Genomic DNA, 20880 nt, shown 5'->3' on the forward strand with positions numbered 1-20880 from the left:
GGAAAATTGATACAGTATAATATGGCTCTTAATAGCAAGATTTCCAAGTATCAGTGCTTTAGTATTTAAATATTCATAGTTTTCACCCCGCAACCCTGAGGGAGAAGCGGCTTAGAAAATGGATGGATGAATAGTTTTCACGTTACCAAATGCATTAAATGAAACCATTGCTTTTTTGAGCCACAAGATGTCAGTGTTTCTTTCTGGTGTGACCAAGGTTTCTGTCAGAGTTATTGTTAGGAAAACAATAGTTACTGACAGCACTCATTCCACATGAAGGAGAACAGTGTTCAATCCCACCTTCAGCCAGAAATCAAAAACACCACTAAATAATAAGACCAAGTGTTACTAGGTGTGACTCCTAACATTACATTTAACTCCCATTGCAAAATAATAAGAATTAAAAAAAAGTCTGTTGGAGCAACCATTTGCAGTAAGTCATAAATCACAATACATGCAATGCATGTCAGATTAGAATATCTAATATATATATATATATATACATATACATATATATATATATATATATATATATATATATATATATATATGCCCTGCGATGGACTGGCGACCTGTCCAGGGTATATCCTGCCTTCCGCCCGAAGACTGCTGGGATAGGCTCCAGCTCCCCCCGCGACCCTGACGGAGAAGCGGCTTAGAAAATGGATGGATGGATGGATATATATATATATTTTATATAATAGAATTATATCTTGACTGAAGTATCATTGTAACTGAAGTATCATGGTAATATTGGACTGTGGGGCAAATAGCAATGCCTGCCCTCCCCCACCTCTGAGCAGAAGAGTTCCCCTGCTAAAAGTCTCAGAGACTACATACATAAACACTGAGTAGTAAAGCTCAGAGCTGGTAGGATGAGCTGATGGCACTTGATCTACTTGGATCATCTGAGAGGTGAATGATACATGCTGCCATAATTTTAGGCCCCTGAAAAATGTATGCATAAGCCGAGGATCTGACACAGCAGTTTTTCTATGTGTGCATTATAAAAGTCGCTCATCAGTTCAACTGAACTAGTTTTATTAGTTAATTTACTTGTTACCACATGAAGTCATTTTTTAGGTTGAACTGATGAGCCATTTCTTTTTCACTTAGAATGAACGATCACATTATTTTTTCGAAGTGTACTACTTCATACTGGTTGGCCATGGGCCTTGGATCATCAGGCACTAAGTGTCTCAAAGACTAGGGACAGTGCACTGCAGAAGAATGAAATGAACAAAATAAACATGGGGGAATAGGGGACAGAGGAGTATTGTAATAATATACATCTGAACTCATCTCAGTATTCTTCTTATCTTATTGTGTAATCAGATAAGGCATGCATGGTTTAGAATATAAATATATGTAAAGTGTTACCTTTTATCTTTGTATTTTTTACTGTGTGTGCAGCAATGAGCCACAACAATTATAAAACATGTGCAGCTAATATCAAATCTCATGTTAATCGAAGTGTTCATTCAGAAAAATCTGAAATATTTGGGGACAAAATGTACTTGAGTGGCTGACTGGCTGTTAGAATATGGCGCCCAAGTATTGTACTGTAGGTTGATCTATGATTGATCATGATTTGAATGTTTTGTCCACTATTGTTGTGTTGAAATTGTTACAGCTTTACTAGCTAGTAGGTTTGTACTGGCAATGACCAAAAAAAAAGCAGTGTAGTAAGTGGCCTTATAATTTTAAGATTACATGTTTTACAGTTTAAAATGCCATTTAAAAGGTTTGGAAATATATTAGTACTATTATTAAGGTGCAGATTCCACCTTTACTGAGGTGGGCAGATTCCACCTTTACTGAGGCGGGCAGATTCCACCTTTACTGAGGCGGGCAGATTCCACCTTTACTGAGGTGGGCAGATTCCACCTTTACTGAGGCGGGCAGATTCCACCTTTACTGAGGTGGGCAGATTCCATCTGTACTGAGGCAGGCGGATTCCACCTGTACTGAGGTGGGCAGTTTTCACATGTACTGAGGTGGGCAAATTCCACCTGTACTGAGGCAGGCAGATTCCACCTGTACTGAGGTGGGCAGATTTCACATGTACTGAGATGGGCAGATTCCACAGATTCCACCTGTACTGAGGCAGGAAGATTTCACATGTACTGAGGTGGGCAAATTCCACCTGTACTGAGGTGGGCAGATTTCACCTGTACATGCAAATTCCACCATTGAGGTGAGTAGGTTCTACATGTACTGAGGCAGGCAGATTTCACATGTACTGGGGTGAGTAGAGTCCACCAGCACTGAGGTGGACAGGTTCCACTTGTACTGAGCCGAGTAGATTACACCCATAACGAGACAGGCAGATTCCACCTGTACCAAGGTGGTCTAATTTCACCCATACAGAGGCGAACAGATTCCACCTGTACCGAGGCAGGCAGATTTCACATGTACAGCCGGTGGTTCCAACTGTACTGAGGTGGACAGATTCCACCTGTACAGAGCCAATCAGATTCCACCCATAAAAAGGTAGGCTAATTTCATCCGTAAAGAGGTGGGCAGATTCCACCTGTAATGAGGTAGGCAGATTCCAACTGTACAGAGGTGAGCAGATTCCACCTGTACTGAGGCAGGCAGATTTCACATGTACTGAGGTGGGTAGATTCCACCTGTGCTAAGATTCTACCTGTACTAAGGTATGCAAATTCCACCCATATTGAGGTGGGTAGGTTCCACCCATATGTAGATGGGCAGATTCCACCCATAATGATCTCCGGGTTATCACCAGTACTCCACCGTGGAGGTAGGACCACTGTGCTTAGAACAGCTTCTGTATTTAAAACAGTGGCTCAATTAATTTGCTTTCTTCTTTAGTTATTATATAAAAGCAATAGGTCTTCCAAGATGGTGTGCTAATGTGAAAAACATTGTATGCTGTTATTCACATGCTCCTTCTCATATTCCTTTGTATATAGCTGTTCTTTTTCTTGTTGCTTAATAGATTTATTTTTCATACCATCTACTGCTCATTCACGATTATTCTCATCTATAATTTTTGTCTGGTTAGTATTTATTACTAATGTTGCTTACTTTTTGTCTTATTTTAGATACAGTCATGAAGAATCCACAATCAAAAGCTACAAGTGACAAAGAAATTGACCAGCAATCTGTTGACCAGAGACCTCCACATCTGTTAAGAGCCAAGTGTATTTAACTTTATAGGGTAGGGGTCAGATTTTCATACTCTTGCTGTCTGTCTCTCTGTCCCACACATACTCTACATGCACAGTCACTGACCACTAGGTACTCCTAACTTACAGACCCTCTGTTTCTGTGCATATTTTGTTAGTCCTCCTTTACCCTGTTTGTCAATGGTCAGGACCACCAAAGTAATTATTTGGCTAGTGGATCATTCTTATGGAGTCAAAAAAGCTTTTAAAATGTTATTCACAAATGTTCTGAAATATGCAGTTGTGTTTGAGCAACTACACACATGTGAAATCTACATATTCACAAGTTATTTGTACTCTGTAAACATTAATCAAATATGAAAATATGAATGTATTATTAATATGAATCTATTATTATTAATAGTTCCTAGAATTCATAAGGTATCTTATAAAGCCCCCAAACTCTGGAATGATCTTCCAGAAAATGTTTGGGACTCAGTCTTTAAATCTATGCTGAAAACTCACTTGTTCAGTTTAGCTTTTGGTAGGTAATGTTCCCCCTTAGATAAAGGCAGTCGATTCAGGGGTCCATAGACACAGGGAATTATAATAAACTGAGATGCTGGTGTTGTCGTCCCGCTGCTCCCATGTGGTCACTCAGATTTGCGGACGGTGAAGCGGAGGGATACCAAACTGTTTCAGAGTGCTGCCGTGTCTGTGTGTCCTTCTGGTTCTCTCCTTTCATTTAAGCTGTCATAGTCAGATCTGCCGGAGTCATTAGCCACACTCTGGAAACATCACTCATTTCTCACAGAGGCATGACAGCTACATAGTGCTGGCCAGCCACAGACCTTTAGTCACTCACTCTTGCAGACTTGAGGCCACAACAGAGCAAAATGCTTTGGTGCCCTGGCTACACCAACTCCTGTGAGCCCCTCAGCCTCCTTCCAAATGTCACATGGCCTCTTCTTCCACTGAAGATGGGCTTTGGCTGGTGATCACACTCTTTTCTGCTAGGCATCTGCCTTACTGGAAAGACACGGTTACAGTCCAATGTGTCCTCAGTACTGTTGATGGGCTACAGACTGCTGTTTTATTGTTGTTCACCCATAAGTTCTTGCCTAAGTGTCACCATGGTTTGAGACCCAGTTCAGGCTTCAAGTCTCTCCCAATAAATCAGTTCTTTCCTTTACAGAGGGTTTAACAAGGTTTATTTAATTGCTTAATAAAGGACAGGGATTTGCAGCCAATTTTGGATCATTGGACAGCTGAATAGCTCCCTAAAGGTTCTGCCACACTGTAGTTGTTCTTTGCGCAGTTTGTGAAGCGGATTGGTTCACTTTAGCAGATCTCATGAATGCTTACTTTCACACTCCTGTCAAGCTGGAGAACAAGCAATTTCTCTGGTTCACTTTTCAGCACAGGGTATTCCTATTCTGACTATTCCTCCTTTTCTGCCCTGTGAGTCTTCAGAAGATGTAGGCAGATGGCCCTGTCACCCCTTATGGCCCAGGGGCTGAAGATAATGCCTTATCTCCACGACTAGCTGCTATGCGTTCCTTCATGTGAGGACACACTCAGATTGCTGGAGCACACACAAGCCCTGGGTCTTACAGTGAGTTGGGACAACTCTCAAAATGTAAACTTTTTGGGCATTGTTCTGGACTTGCATGGCATGAGAGTTTAGCTCCCTCTGGATTAAGCAATTCTCTCTTCCATCCATCGCCTCATGCTGGGCTTGGAAGTGCAGTACTTCAGTCTCTTGCAGCTACAGGGACTGCTTATTGTGGCTGTACATGTCGTTGTACTGGGGAAACTTCACATTCAACCCTTTCAATTCCGGCTTATTGGCTTGCGGCTGGACACTGTGGAGTTTTGTTGGGCTCCCAAAAACTGATAACTTTGTTTTTAAATGGAGTGAAAAGATTGGCTATACCTTATTTATTTAGATCTCTGCCCTGGGACCTTCCAAAGGTGTTGGATGCTCTCTGTGAGTTACCCTTCAAACCTATGGGGCAGGTGGCTCTTAAATTGGTCTCCTTGAAGTCTGCCTTCTTGCTCAGTGAATGCATGGCAAAGCAGAGGGCCTACATCTTCAGGAGATATGTGCAGCAGCTACATGGTCGTTGCCATGCACCTTTTCAATTTTTTTTCTGTGGGAACATTTTAGCTGAGGGATTTATGACAGCTGTGCTATCTTGAGTCATAGGTTGCTCCTAGGTACTCCTTGTGACACTGCTGGTACTCATCATCCACTTTAAGCACCACCCTACACCCTGATGGTCAAAAGATATGAAACATATGCAACTGTGGTTATGTGAATAGTGGATGACCACCAGGGTCCCTGGTCACTTGAAGACGCCTGTGTCACATTAGTGACGTCGTTTGCACATACTTCAGGTTTGATGTGGCACGGCAAATATATAGTCCAACCAAACTGTTTAATCCAGAAGAAGTTAGGCCAACAAGTTGACTGTTAAATAAGAAGTTAGGTCAACAAGAACTTAACTGTTTGAGTTGTAGCCAGCTGTTTGCCAGCTGTTGATCTTTGGGTCCATGCAACAATTGATCAAAAAGTTGAAGAAACTCAAAAAAGCTGTGCAGCAAGTTACTAAACAATGTTAGCTTTGGCTATCTCGATAGTTTTTACACTGTGAAGTTGAAAGGGTTAACTTTCCTTTTGGCATAAAATTAGGGCAATTAGCTACATAGACCCATAATGGTCTGATGATGGGGCAGGCACTTGGAAACCACTGAAATTGTTACATTTTTATGTATATATGAATGATTAACACACTGTAAACAGTGAGTTGTTGCTTGAAGTTAAAAAAGTTACATAGCACTTTTACTCATAACTCATAGATTTCTCATAGATCACTTACTATATAGGTGCACTTTGTAGTTCTACAGTTACAGACTGTAGTCCATCTGTTTCTCCACATACTTTGTTAGCCCCCTTTTACCCTGTTCTTCAGTGATCAGGACCCACACAAACTGTGCAGCAGCAGATGAGCTATCATCTCTGACTTTACATCTACAAAGTGGATTGACATAGGACTGTCTAATAGAGCGGACAGTGAGTCTATGAGTCTACATAACATTAGAGACAGATTATTCTTTTGAACTATAAAATCTAATTTTAGCATATCCATCTATCCATCCATCCATCCATCCATCCATTTTCTAAGCCGCTTCTCCGTCAGGGTCGCGGGGGGGTGCTGGAGCCTATCCCAGCAGTCTTCGGGCGGAAGGCAGGATACACACTGGACAGGTCGCCAGTCCATCGCAGGGCAGACAGACAGACAGACACTCACACCTAGGGGCAATTTAGCATGTCCAATTGGCCTGACTGCATGTCTTTGGACTGTGGGAGGAAACCGGAGACACGGGGAGAACATGCAAACTCCACACAGAGAGGCCCTCGTTGCTGTGAGGCGACAGCACTACCCACCGCGCCACCGTCCCGCACGACAAAGCATATGCTTTCAAAATATTTAAGATGGATTTTTTAGGGTGCAGAATGATTAACGGTGCTTCAAATGATCAAATTAGTAAGAAAACTGAATTACATCAACAATGAAGTTCTGATTAACAGTCAGAATCATCATATTTCAGAAGTGGTGATTACAAGGCAGATAACCTGGCCAACAATTCTTTACATAAATAATTCCATTAAATTATGTATTATTTAATATCTTACTGATGTTTGCAAAATACTTAAAATATTGAATGAACAATTAATAATAATAAGAATAATAGGGGGCAGTCGTGGGCTGGAGGTTAGGGAGCTGGCCCTGTGGCCGGAAGGTTGCCGGTTCGATCCCCAGGGCCAACAGTCCATGACTGAGGTGTCCTTGAGCAATACACTTAACCCCCACTTGCTCCCCGGGCGCCGTAGATAGGACTGCTCCGGGCAAGTGTGCTCACTGCCCCCTAGTGTGTATGTGGTGTTTCACTTCACGGATGGGTTAAATGCGGAGGTGGAATTTCCCCAGTTGTGGGATCAAAAAAGTATCACTTAAATAATAATGTCCTTTGATGTCTATATTATAATCTGTGTATTGTATAAGTTATGACTGTATGAGATTCCATTTTATTGCTATACTAACATGCAAATACTGGCACCAGTCAAAAACAAAAAAAAAAGTAGTTCAGTACAGAGTGTTATCAAAGATGCAGTGATTTTAAATGTACAAACAATGAAATAGAGTACTGCTCCAATCAGTTGATGATAACAGATAGGTCTAACTGAAAACTCACTCAAATAGATCTTTCATCTTTGCTTATCTTTGTGTTCCCCCTTCATGTGACTAGTTAAGTGAATGTTTTGAAGTGCTCTGTTCTACACCGTGTCTACAGTTTTATGGTAGAAGGTAACTATAATGATAACACTGATATCTACAACTAAGGTAGCAAGCACATGTACAAGGCCAGAGTCCATCAGAACTGGAACACTGTGGAACTCTTGTCTGACACACACTCTTTACGTTTTTACTGAAAATATCCAATCAGTAGGTGTGTGAGTTTATATTTAGAGTGCATTATATCACTATCCTTGCACTGTATGCTGTGGTGACCTAGTCCAGACAAAATGATGATAACTTTGGCTGTAAGTCTATTTTTGAAGAAACTAACATTTAACTTTTTATGTACTTGTACTTGCTGGTAGAAGTGACCTCTTTGAGTGGAAAGCCATGTTTTAATGCTGCTCTAATATGGTTTATCTGTAGCATGATACTACCCTTTACTTATTTTTAATTATTCTAGTGATAAAACAATTAATATATATTCTAAAGATGTCAAAGACTCGTCTTTGCCTTTAATGGGAAAAGGTTATTTGCATGCATGTGAAGTTAATGCTTCAAAGTGCCTGTTACTCTGGTCCAGTGGTTTGGCCTGTGCTTTTTGTGTAGGTCTATGAGGTCAAACATACCTACAATTGGATTAAATGGGTGAAAACTTTAAAAAATAATCTCACTTTAGCTATGGTGATAAAGGTGTTGCTAGTCAAATACATGACTTGCAAACTGACTTAGTTCTCGATTTGGGAATCTTGATAATGTGTATCTTAATTCTTTGTGTATGGTGTGTAGTGTTTACCAAGCAAATGAAGAAATGAGTTTGGCACATCTAATGTGGGAGGAGTAATGGAGATGTAGGTGCAGTTTTATCAAAGCTAGTTTTATTATGCAACAGTGTGATTAGTGTGATCACATTACTTATTGATGCCTGTGATTTAAAGCCATAATCATCTTTCATATGTTGCAATGCAAAATGAGAGGAGGTCTGCACTGTTCACCACTCACTAAACCATTTGAAGCGATTTATGGTTTGTTAGATCATTTTCTTCCGGTTGCTATGTTTGCAGTTCAGTAGTAATGCAGGCTATTAAGTCTGTTTATCCTTAATCTATGACCTACATATGATGTCATAACCTGCTATTGTGCAGACTTTGCAAAGAGCAAACATGAGTTTGGACTGAAGAACAGAAACATGAAACTAGAAGACACTTTTGTTTAATATATACTGCACACAGCTAGCGCACATTTTGTTTGGGCCTTACAGTACAAAGCATTTTGTGCACTCTTCTTTTTTAGCCTGTTCAAGCAGCAGGGCAATTTATTAGTAAAAAAAAAACTCCTTGCATGTTCTGCTGGCTTGCTTGTATACACTTAAAATATGCTGGCCATCAGTTTGAGTTGGTGATCCTGTAGCCCTTCATTTTCTGACCAGAGAACCACTCTTGGCTGGATATTTTGGGTGGAGGACTGCTCTCCACCTAACACTGACACTGATGTGTGCAGAAAAAGCCAGAATGCTCCACTTCACAAAGACTATCTGGTCAGCAGGGGTGGTCTTGTGGTCATTGACTGACCGATGATGAATGGTTTATTTTGCGCATGAGAACAGATGACCTAGAGTCCTGTCATTTCACTGCTCTATAGTAACGCAGGTCAGATGGACTCAGCAATCAAATTTTAAAAAGTCCTTTGTTTGTTTGTCAGATATTCTAATAAATTCTGACCTTACATTACATTCTGTACATTATTTTTAAAAATGTAAAGACACTTGCTAAGCAAACAACTGCAGTAAACGCCAAATGTCTAAGTCAACGTTATGTCTCCTACGTCCACTAGAGGGCGCTCAGCATAAATTATAAACCGATCCCAAAAGCTTACGGTGTTTCAACCGCTGATTCTCTGTTTGGGGATCGCAACTCGAGGAGGATGTCATCAAAAAAAAGGTACACAGGCCGTCTCTGACTGATCTTTGTGAAGGTTTTTTTCCATAAGTCCTCACGCCGCTGAACAGAGGCTGTGATGACAGCGCGCGACACTGACTGTAGGTGCGCGAGCGGCCACCTCAGCTTGACTCTCTTAAAAACCTTAAGGGATCATTAGTTTACAAAGAAAGGTTTGCCATGTGAACCAGATCAGGCGGTTAGTTAGTCAGCTCAGAGAAGAATGCTTTTTAGCTCGTTAGCGCTATTCCGTTTATAAACAAACACAAACACCGTCTCATTCAAAACGAAACGAACTGCTAAAAACCGTCTGATGCTGGCAAATATGCCCATAGTATGGAAAACGCCACACGACTTCAATTAAAGCCAAAACAATCCGTTGCGTGCGTTTTGATGTTCAGTAATGTCGAGTTCTTCCTCCGTTTGTAATCAGTGAGCTAAATCTGGGCCTTCAACATAAGAGCCGCAGAGGCCTTAAGGCCTTCACACACCCAGCGAACGCGACACGGTCGGACTACAGTTGATCAAAAAGACCGAGTTTTTAGTTTACTATTGGAATTGTGGATAAATAATACAGGAATGAATTATACTAAATAAATGCATTTTTAAAAACTCCCCCAGCTGCTCAGCGGGCCAATGAGTGGACTTTGTTTTACAAATGCTTAAAATTCATGTGTGCTAAAAATGGCCTTAAACTGCCCCCATAATAACATTTATTAACATTTGTGTTGTGAATATTAATGCCTTGCGTCTCTCGTTGTTTACCCCGAGGTTAGTTTTATGTCAGTTCTTATTCTGTTAATGCGAACTGCTGCTGTTTATCGAAGTTACTGCATGAAATGTATTTGTTAAACCTTTTCATACTGAAAGTTATCTTTGCTGTTGGTTCGACAACCGAGATGCGGAGTTTCAGCAAATGGAGCTTTTTCCCACAGACGTGTGAAGGATTGGGATCTCCAAAAGCAGCTCAGACGGAGTTTCAGCGCGTATGTAGTTCTCTATAGCACCCTGCAGGAAGCCAGTTTGCCTGTTTCGTGTCAATAAAATGACTTTTTTTGAGAGAGCTGATTATATGTTTATGTATTCTACCATTTTTTTGCAGATAGACTTCCGTTTGACCAGTACTTGATGTGTTTTTCTGACCTCTGGAAGACCAGATTGGGCCAGCATTTCATTCATTTTACTGCATTGTACCCATATAGAAATAAATGTTCTGTAATGCTAATCCAGTTAGATGTAATCTCAGTTTCTACATTTTTATAAGCATTTATCAGCAAATATGCACACATGTCCTATACCAGCACCAGTCTAGAACTGCTGTAGTGGTGCATCCTTAGTTATTAGTACTGTACAGTATGGGCCATGGTCAGCATGCATACTAATGAAGCCCATTGTTCACATGCAGAGCACTCTAATCTATTACTGTTGCGCAGTAATAACAGCAACACAGCTTATTTACACTTCTCCATTTCAACGCAGCTTCACCTGATGCGCAAAGAAATTATGCAACAGTTGGTTGTTAGTTTATCTGACTGATTGAGAAGCTTTCAGGCGGTGCTGTTAGTGTTTGTGATACTGTATCATTCTGCGTGGGTTGCTGAGCCTCACTTTTTAAATAATGACTGCTTTTTAAATAATGACGGAATACAATTCACCAAACAGGACGGTCCAAAATACTTTGCATACTGACTGGAACAAGGTGACAGGTTAAACTGGCTAAAGCTGAAATACTAGCAAAATGCTGAGCTAACCCTGATAATGCAACAGTTCTATGACTCAGTCCAAAATCACATGAGAAGGTAGTTACTCTCTTTACTGCAAGTGCTTTTGATGATTTGATGCGATTTCTTCTTTACTTTTTGATGCGCTGTCTTTTACTTTTTTATACATTTTCCAGAGCTGTAGTATAAAAGTAATAACTCACAACCTCAGGTGTTCTATCACTAATAATGTCATGGCTATGATGATCTACAGCACTCTCTTCCAGACCGTCCCTGCAGCAGGATAACAGCTGTATTGTTATTTGTAATAACATGCTCACTATTGTGTCCTCTTGATAGGCATATATATTTATAAAAGTTTATATATTTATAAAAGCTTGTTTATCTTTCACTCAAATATAAGTGTCAATCTTTTCACTGGTTGAATGACGGCTGTATCTAAGTTGCCGTCTTGTATAGACGTGTTAGTAGGGATACAGTCAAGACACTTGTACCGAATAGTAAATATAGTTTTTAAAAAGAAAAGTTTTTTCCCCCTGCCGCGTTCAGCCCCATTATGTGCCTCCCTCCCTCTTGTTCTCTTATCCGTCTGTCCCTCCCTCTCGCTTTAAAACCTGCCGCTCTTTGCTGTCAGAGTCGGACTGCCTGTGATTGGCCGTTGTGAATGGGGGCGTGCTTGTGTTGCATAATCAGCAGAGGGAGCATGAGAGCTTAGAGAGAGAGAGCTTAACAGCACAGCCCAGGCAATATAAGGCCTGACGTTCTCTTAAAGCGGCTGCTGGAGCAACACGGAGACAGAGCAAGAGCAACACTCCCTCTGACAGTGTGTGTGTGTATGTGTGTGTTCTGTGTACACACAGTGGCTTCATCAGTGTGTCACACTCCCCACTTTTCTCTTACAGTCGCCGGTTATCAGGTCCAGGGCAGCAATTTCTGCCTCATTCATTCATTTGTTTACATCCAGAGCACCTGCTCTTACCCACTGATTGTAGCCTGCAGAATTCAGGTGAGTATTCTGTGTGTGTGTGTGTGATAATGAATGTTTTCAGGTTCAGTTCAGACTGGAAGGATGTTACGTTTATAAGGCCGTGTGGAAGTTGTGGAGCTCTGCACGACTCGTGTGCTTCTCGGGGGAATGCCCCCCCCGCCGGCTTACTTTGTTTTGCTGAGTGTGTTTGCTTTGCTTATGCAGCTGTGGATCAGCTGGTTGGTGTGTGTGTGTGTAGTGGAGAGTGGGGCAAAAACTTGCTCAGGGTGAAAGGTAACACTGATATTTGTAGTTGAACAGGTTCAAGCAGAATGTTCTTCTCGTATTCCCCGTCAACATCATCTGCAACAGATGTTTCTCCAGATTTACCCTGAAGCCAGTTCTTTGGTCTTACAAGTAACTTTATTCTTCAGAAGTGGTTTTGATTGCTCAGTGACAGAGTATGTTGCAGTAATCCATGAATTATTTTAATCACCCTCTCAGTTTGAAAACATGTTAAGAGCTTACACTCTTAAAAGGGTTCTTTAGTAAAGGCAGTGGCTCTTATAGAGCCACAAACACTCAAAGAACCACTAGCGTGCTGAAAGGGTTCATTGCATCTTGAAAGAACCTGTTTCCCTGTTGTTGCATTGTAACACTGTAAGAACTTTTTTTTGTTCTGTAGACAATTTTCAAAAAGGCTGTATATAGAACCCCATACAGCACATTCTGTCAATCTGAAGAACCATTTCACCATGCAATGAACACTTTGAGCATACAAATGGTTCTTTGAGAGTTCATAGTTCTATATAGAACTGTTATCTTTACTAAAGAAATGTTTTTTTAATAGTGTACTGTTCAGCCAGGCTGAACAGCCTCCACAGTGTGGGGTTAGTTGTAAGGCAGTGTTGTAATTAGGCCTCCCCATATAAATTCAAGACAGTCATTCTATTTTTTAAATTTTTTTTTTTTATGGACAGGTTCTTTAAATATAAATGCTTTAATGTTTTATTCTGCTTATATTTTCTCTTCTACTTTGTGGTCAAAAATAAATTGACACTTAAAAAAACTCTTTGTATTATGATGAATATGTATTTATGTATATGGGTTAGAAAAATCTGTAACATGACAGATTTGGATAGTTATTTGTCAATTTACAAGCATTTTTACCATCTGTTACAGTAATCTGTACAGTGTTGTAAGTTGTAATTTGGTAAGTTGTTTGCAGTTGTTCTGGTTTTGACTGAATTGTTCACCAAAGTTTCGGAAACGTTTATTTGTTTTTCATTTGTCACAGATATTTACAGGTTTCTTGGAGAACAGAAAGTATAAACAAATGTATTGATCTTGTTCAAGTAGTTGCAAAGTTAGTAAGCAAAAAAAAAAATGGCCCACTCTTCTCTACAGTCTTAACAATCTGGCATTAATAGAATGAATGTTGCATGTTTACACTATCCTTACATGAGTTAGGTTTGTTGTTTATTGGCTCAACTGAAGTGCCACGCCTGCCGCTGTGCATGCGTGTGTGTACCTGCGTGCTTGAATCTGTGCAAGTGTTTTTGTTTCTTTACGGACAGTTTGATTGGCTGTGCATGTGCTGAATCTGAACACTCACTGATCTTTGATCCTGTGCTGTTGGCATGCAGGTTTAACTTGTGCAATTTGTTGTCATTGTGTTTGTTAGGCCTAGAAGTACACAAGACCTGCGTATGTGGACATGTATAATATGCATACATTGCATATATAATCTTTTCATATATTTAAATAAAAAGATAACTCTTGTTGTGATATAATTTTCACACAATAGTTTGGATATGCTCACCTTGTCTTTAAATGACATTCAACTAAATCTCTAAATCTATTAAGTTTATTTTCCCTAACCCTAAACCTAGCACTCACTCGAAATAAGTGAGATACGTATAACTATCATATGTAACTGTAGTATGAAGAACTGTAGACATGAGCACAAGTATGTAATTCAATAATTAACATTTGAATAAAATTAATCACTCACTTTTCTCATATGTGGCAGATATTGTGGATGGCATGACGTGTTAAAATGACTCTAACAGTTTCATCATTAGCATTACCATTGGCTGCTGTGTGATGAGCATAAAAATAAACAGTGTACAGAGTTCAGGCTAGTCCTGATTAATCTTTATATAGGGCACCAGTTCTCAAAACAGAAACAGACCACCAGCTCTGAACCCATGGAATTTTTATAATAAGGAGAATCAGGCAGAGACAAAGCATTGCACCTGCATGATTCTCTGTTGCACCATTCAGCTTTGCATAAGTGTTTTTTATTTTATATAAAGCTTTTCATTTAATTTAGTTGTCTCCACATCTCTCCCCATGTCACACCAATAGTACCAGTCTGGGAGGGTGAAAGCTGCACAGTCTGTCTGTGTGAAGTCTACTGCCCCACTTTTACAGCACTGCAGTAGTTTGTAGACTGAAGGAATACATTTGCAGTGCTGTCTGGCACTGCACAGACAGGAAGAGGTTGAAGGCAACAGACATATAGCACTGAGACTCAATGCTACAGTCCTAAAGTGTAGGGAGGCTGTAGATTGCATCTTTTAACTTTTACCAGTTCAGTGGAAGGTACAGTTTTTATTTTCTGTTGATGTCTGTTTTGTAAAGGGTCCGTATCACATGAAGCCCAGCTTTTTTTTAGTAAGTTGTAGTGCAGTATGAAAATAAGTTCTAAAACATGTCATTCACTCTTCAGTCATGCTGTCATAAAAACCAACTTAATTACATACATACATCGACACATTCTGCAGTAGTTTAATCTAGTTTAATTTATGTTGAAGTTATAAGGAGTGGTTCAGCCCAGACTGCTTTTTGAATGTGGCACAATGCAGTGCAGCCAGTCAGAAGAGAGATAATTTGTATATATCTGTCTGAAAAGCATAATAATAAAACTGTGTTTAAATCTATAGGATAGCTGGAAAATGACCATGTCAAGCTTAATCATCACTGTTTCTGGAACATAAACTCACATATGTTAAAGGGAAAAATCTTTAGGCATTATCAGCAAAAGTTTTCAGTTTGTTTCAAAACCAACTAAACTGTAAGCAATGTTTGTTTAATGTATTTGGATATTGGTGCGTCCTCATCTTTGCTGACAGTCTACATTTAAAGCATTTAGCAGACACTCTTATCCAGAGAGTCTACTTTAAAGCGTATCATGTTAGAATGACTAGAATATGTTAGTGTTAGCACAGTTGACTTTCTTTCATAAAAGCCACAAATTACCCAAAATGCTCTCTGTCCACAGCTATTTGACAGCCTTTCCAGCTGTCCATGTTGACTTATAAGGCTAATGCTAAAATGTTACCACTCTGTTAACTCTCCCAAACTGCTTGGGTGACTTCTGGCTCCTCTAATGGAGCCGTGTTTGCCCCCATTGAGGACACAGAAACACATTGTGCATTTGTGTGTCCAAGGAATGGACAAACAATATAGAAGCAAGTGAAATGGAAAGGGGCTGTACAGAGTGCAGATGAGAGGAAGCAGGATAACCATCACTGGGGAAAACATGCAGACTATAGCATTGAGGTGTTTTAGTTTCTCATTTATAGAGCTTTCGAGAGAGAGTGGGAGGATGTTGGACATTAAAAGGTAGTCATTTTGTCTCCTCATTTGGAAAGAACAATTATTGTTGCTCACACATCTACGGCAGTGACCTGCTATAAGAAAAGGTCAATTGGATGTCTGTATTTTGTCTTGTTCCACAAACACATGCACTGCCTTTTAACCTGAGAATAGAAACTGTCCAGTTTTGTGTGTTTAATATGGAACTGGTTTTTATTAGGGGAGAGATCTCTCTTGGTAATGCCCTCAAATGGTTTGTAGGCATCATTTGTCTGTTAGATGTTGTACATGTATCTAGTTATAAAAGTTAGGGCCACATTTATGTAGAGGTGCATGTCATATATGCTTTTTCTGAGCAAAATGTGGATATTGCCAGTACTTAAATACCAGTGACTGACTGCGTGTTTCATTAAGAAGAAAGCATGTTTAGGCCTGGCTAGTTGAATGTACAAAAAACGCTATAGTAAAACGCTATTTGATATTAATAGGTACTTTCATTAATGCTACTCTTGCGTCTTTGGCCAAAAAGCATTTATAAGTAATTTATATGAATAGATAAGTGTTAGAAATGATTAATCAATAGATAAACATTAATCTGTAGATTTTTCAACCATTAACAAAGCTTACTGTTCAGAAATATGCAGAAGTCACAACTACAAGAAAAACATTTCTTAGGGAAATCTCTACTTATTCAACATTTCAGACCTCTTCCATTGGTCATGACCGTGCTCACATGCTAGACTGGTTTTGCTGCTGTAGATTAAGTCAGGATTTCCGTTGTCAGTGGGAACTGCATTTTAAAGATGCTTTTTTTTTTTTTTTTTGTCTAAGACTGAGCTCACCCTGTCTCTGGAACACCACTGCTCTATGACCACAGCATGTTTCAAGACCTTGTGAAACCTTTATTTCTTGATTATGCAGTTTTCGAGGCCATATATCCTTTCGTTAAAGAGCTGGTGTTTTCACAATTGCCCTTTAATCAGGAAGTTCAAAGTTCTGTTTCAAAATAACAGACCTAGTAACTCAGTGACCTCTTTCTTCTGCTTGCATTTATTTATGATCATCTGTTCACAGCAGTGCAGGATTGCTACCTTACCTATGCCCTAAAGAAAGCAGAGATGAGTGCTAACCTGTGAAGCGTATAATCAGCTAACAGGGGAAAGAGTCAGAAGGTTTGAGTTTGAGAAGGTGGTGTCCTTGAGTATGTCGTCTGTGGCCTGTGTGGAAGAGAAATGGGTTAATATCCCTCAGCGTTTTGCTGGAAAAGCCAGAATTAGACAAGAGAATTGGCAGTCTATATTTTTGGGTGATAATTTGGTAGTAATTTCAGCTTGTTCCCACATTACACACACACACAGGCCAAAAACAAGGCAGGCCACGCATACAAGCTCAGAATGGTCCGAATCATTTACAGATAACTTAATCACCTGACTGCTGAACAGCAACCAATCCTCACAAAAAACGCATTTCATTGTGACACATACTTCAGAGCATTAGCCTGGATAACTTCATTAGTCTGTGTAGGCCTTTCTGTTATGTAATTGTTTGGTGTGATGATTGAATTCCAAAACAAGTATTGGAAAGATTACAGTGCAGTTGTAGGATTGTATGAGTGGGCCTCTGGATTGATCTGTGATATGTTATCTATCTTAGCCAACATGCTTAGCCTCATTGATCACTGAGACGTGACTATTCTACTCTTCGGTTGAACTGAGATAAGCTGGACTGATGAAGGTGCTCTAGAGCGATCACGTTTGCCACACACACAAATACACATGACTTGCACGTCATTCTCAGACTGAGTACACAGATTATTATGTAAACTGCCTCACAGAGGTATGTGGGACAAATCAATTGTTACAACAGTGAAAGTGTGTCTTTGTTCACCTGGTGAGAACTCCACATAATTAACTTTTTCTATTCTTTGTAACAGTTAGTACTGCTTACAAATCAACTGCTGAAGTCCGTCATTGTGACTCTGTGTCACAGTGCAGTACCATGGCTGACACAACTAGGCCAAAATGTGCACATGTTAAATGTCACAAAATTATATTTATCATGATAAATTACCTCACAATATTGCATCACAATAAGCTTTTTCCGATATCATTGCTACTTAAAGAAGAAACACAGTATTTGAACCATTAAATGAAATTTGTTGTACTCAAGATTTTTGTGGTATTTTTTGAATGTGGTACTACAAGGGGTTGCAGTAGGTCTTCCAACATTAAACCTCACAAAAACTAAATATCATGAATCACAATGTGCGTTTTGAAAATATTTTGAAATATCATGGTGTTATACTTTGGAAATATTGCCTGCTGCTTTTACAATTAGAACAGGTATGGCTCTTGGATAATATGAGACTTATTTATTAGGCATGAACAGAAATGTTTGAATATATACACGGCTTATGACTTTACAATCTAGAATTCTTAAAAGGGTCCAGTGAAAAATCGAATGCACACAACTTCCACTCTCCCCAGATGTAGTCGATCGACGTAGACATGTTGCTTCTTTCGATTAGTGAGTGGTGAGGCTAACGTTGCTAACAAGCACTAGAACTCGGTCACCCAAATAGCCCAAATGGTTTCTGTGAAAATGAATCACTGAAATGTCTTTTGATCGTGTTCAAACTGCATTCAGATGTGGTTTAGAATGCTGTGTGGTTTACTGTGAACTATGAAAATGACAACAGGGTGTGTGTCCACAAACCACATCAGGAGGATTGCCGATCTAGACTTAGTATTTGTGACGATGATAATCGTCTGATCCAAGATACCAGCTCTGATGTCCAAAAATAATGGCCTGCAGCGATTTAGTTTGATTCATTTTTATAGTTCATAGGTGGGCATTCTGTGATCTAAACCACATCAGTGCGTCTGCACAACCTTACTGAAGACCTGAATCTACAGTTTGAGCCGATTTGGAGAAGTTTTGGGGGTTTTTTTTTGTTTGTTTTTGCAGAAATAATTTGGGCTATTTGCATGACTGCGGCGTTCTAGTCTTTATTGGCAACATTAGCCTCACATCTGCAGTTCTAAACTAAAGCAGACGTTGCACTCTGGACATGTTTTGGCTGTTGGACTACATCTAAGGATAGTAAGTGAAAAATTGGGTGGGTTTGATTTTGACTGATATATTTATTAAAAATTGTATTTTACACATTTTGGACCCCAGTGCCAACAAAATGTGTGCCTCCTCTATAAAAATTATCTTCAAGTGACACTTGCTAGTGTTAATGTAGGGTAATGGCTGAAATATATGTATTTTCATGTCATGGGTGTAGAACTGCATAAGCAGCAGTATGAGGTCCAGTAAAGATGTTTAGGGGGACTCATGCTATTGTCTGTGACCTCCCACAAGGTGGCTGTTTAAAATTTACAACAGTGGTCCCAACCCTGGTCCTTCCTGCACAGTTTAGTTCCAACCTATATCCAGTAAATTGCCCTGCCCCTTACTTAACTCTAATAGATCTTGTCCAGCCAATCAGGGACTTGGGAAGAGGTGGATTAGCTTGAATGGCTCTAGGTTCTATAGGAATGTAGCTCTCCAGGACCAGGATTAGAGACCACTGATTTACAGTAAGTAAGACCTGCGAACCATAGGGACATGTGATCCACTCTGCCCTTTCTGTGGTACATTGACCTAATTAATGCTTTTAAAACATTCATTAAAACTTCAAAATTCCCAAAAAGTTGTTTTCTAGTGTCAACTTTTGAATAAGGTAAAATAGAATGCTTAGTGAAGAGCCAAGAAGCTCGCCATAAACATGTTGCCCCATTGAGGCATGTACTATCATTCTTTTGGAGAATATCAGACTATTCTTCTGTAAAGTATGTAGGGAACATAATTTTAAAATATGTTTGCTTTTCAAAGTCTTGTGCAGCATTTTAATCAGTAGTGGAGGAACAAGACTGGGTCTTTCTCAAAAAAGGAAACCTAATAAGGTTTCCAGCATGTTTGTGCCTATACAGGGCTGGAGCTTCATTTGGCCACACTGTGTTCTGAGGGCAAGCAGGCTCAGACAGGTTTAAAAGTTCTCACCATATACGTGCGTGTGCATGTCTGACCTTGTAAATGTTACACTAAAAACTCAAGGTTCGTCTGTAGTCTCTGTCTTAATTACTCAATGGTCTGTGCACTCCCTGGCCATGCTATCAGTAAACAAATATACCCAAAGAGCGAGCCCTTCCCCCTTGATCCCCTGTGAATCCCCCATGTTCCCTGTAAATGGAGATGCAAAGAGTTTGTGTGTCTGGCATATTGTGTGTGTGTGTGTGAGAAAATTCCCAGGAAGGTTGAGTAATTCTTTCAAAGCATTTTAGATCCTTTTAAAAAGATTTTAATATGAAAATTAGAACTTAATAAGTAAAAAATGTTTTAAATGGATAGGCTCCAGCATCCCCCCGTGACCCTGACGGAGAAGCGGCTTAGAAAATGGATGGATGGATGTTTTAAATGGGGTATACAATTTAGTAAATATATGATAAGAAATGTGTTTGTTTTCTCATTGTGTGAGGCGGTAGGTAATCAAACATGATCATGCATCATCTTTGGACCTTGGGCCATACTTTGGGCAGCCCTGGTCTTACACAAATCCTTAAATAAAATTTTTAAATTCCATAAGTTTATTAGTGTCTAAAATCAGTGACCTGTAACTTAAGGCTAAATTAAATACAATAAATTAACTCACTGTTTGGCCATATGGTTTGATTTGAATAAATTCTTCTGATTTACGTTCAGGCAAGCTTAAAGAACATGGAGTAAAGAATGAAAATCTAAAGTTTGAGATGTGGGCATTAATGGGTTACTATATCAAACTTTATTTATGTGATTGCTTTTCATACTGAGATGCAGTGTCTTTCCAAGAATCATCATTTTGGCTCTTCTCACATTCCTACTTACTCGTTTTGCTGCTTTGGGTGTGGTAAATTATGTGGTTTTATTGTTTATACATGCAACCTCACAGGTTCACAAGCAGTTAGAAATGTTTATATGGTTTACTGTATGAATATGAGAACAATAAAAAAAATTATAATTTTATTATTCATTTTATTTTTCACTTTAATGGTTTATTGCCATTATAATAAATAATGCCCATAAAGTAACACTACGCATTTATACTTTTGTAGGTCTTGGCAGAAATGAATGTTCATATTTTAGGTTATTATTATTATTATCATACTTTAGGTAATGCAAAGAACAGTTTAA

General features: G+C 39.4%; 1 protein-coding gene and 1 long non-coding RNA gene across 2 annotated transcripts in view; both read left to right on the forward strand.

The window, feature by feature from the left end:
* Nucleotides 1-9329: 9329 nt before the first annotated feature.
* LOC119265262 lies at nt 9330-10604 on the forward strand. The gene is made up of 3 exons (XR_005131539.1): nt 9330-9378; nt 10246-10361; nt 10478-10604. It is a non-coding gene; the product is annotated as an uncharacterized LOC119265262 (long non-coding RNA).
* Nucleotides 10605-11830: 1226 nt separating this feature from the next.
* pcxb (pyruvate carboxylase b) overlaps nt 11831-20880 on the forward strand; it is a 261864-nt gene continuing 252814 nt past the window's right edge. The window contains exon 1 of the mRNA XM_017699653.2: nt 11831-12102. The gene's annotated coding sequence lies outside the window, so the exon portion shown is untranslated. The remainder of the gene's footprint in view (nt 12103-20880) is intronic.

Source organism: Pygocentrus nattereri, chromosome 2 (genome assembly GCF_015220715.1).
Source record: "Pygocentrus nattereri isolate fPygNat1 chromosome 2, fPygNat1.pri, whole genome shotgun sequence".
Classification (NCBI taxonomy): domain Eukaryota; kingdom Metazoa; phylum Chordata; class Actinopteri; order Characiformes; family Serrasalmidae; genus Pygocentrus; species Pygocentrus nattereri.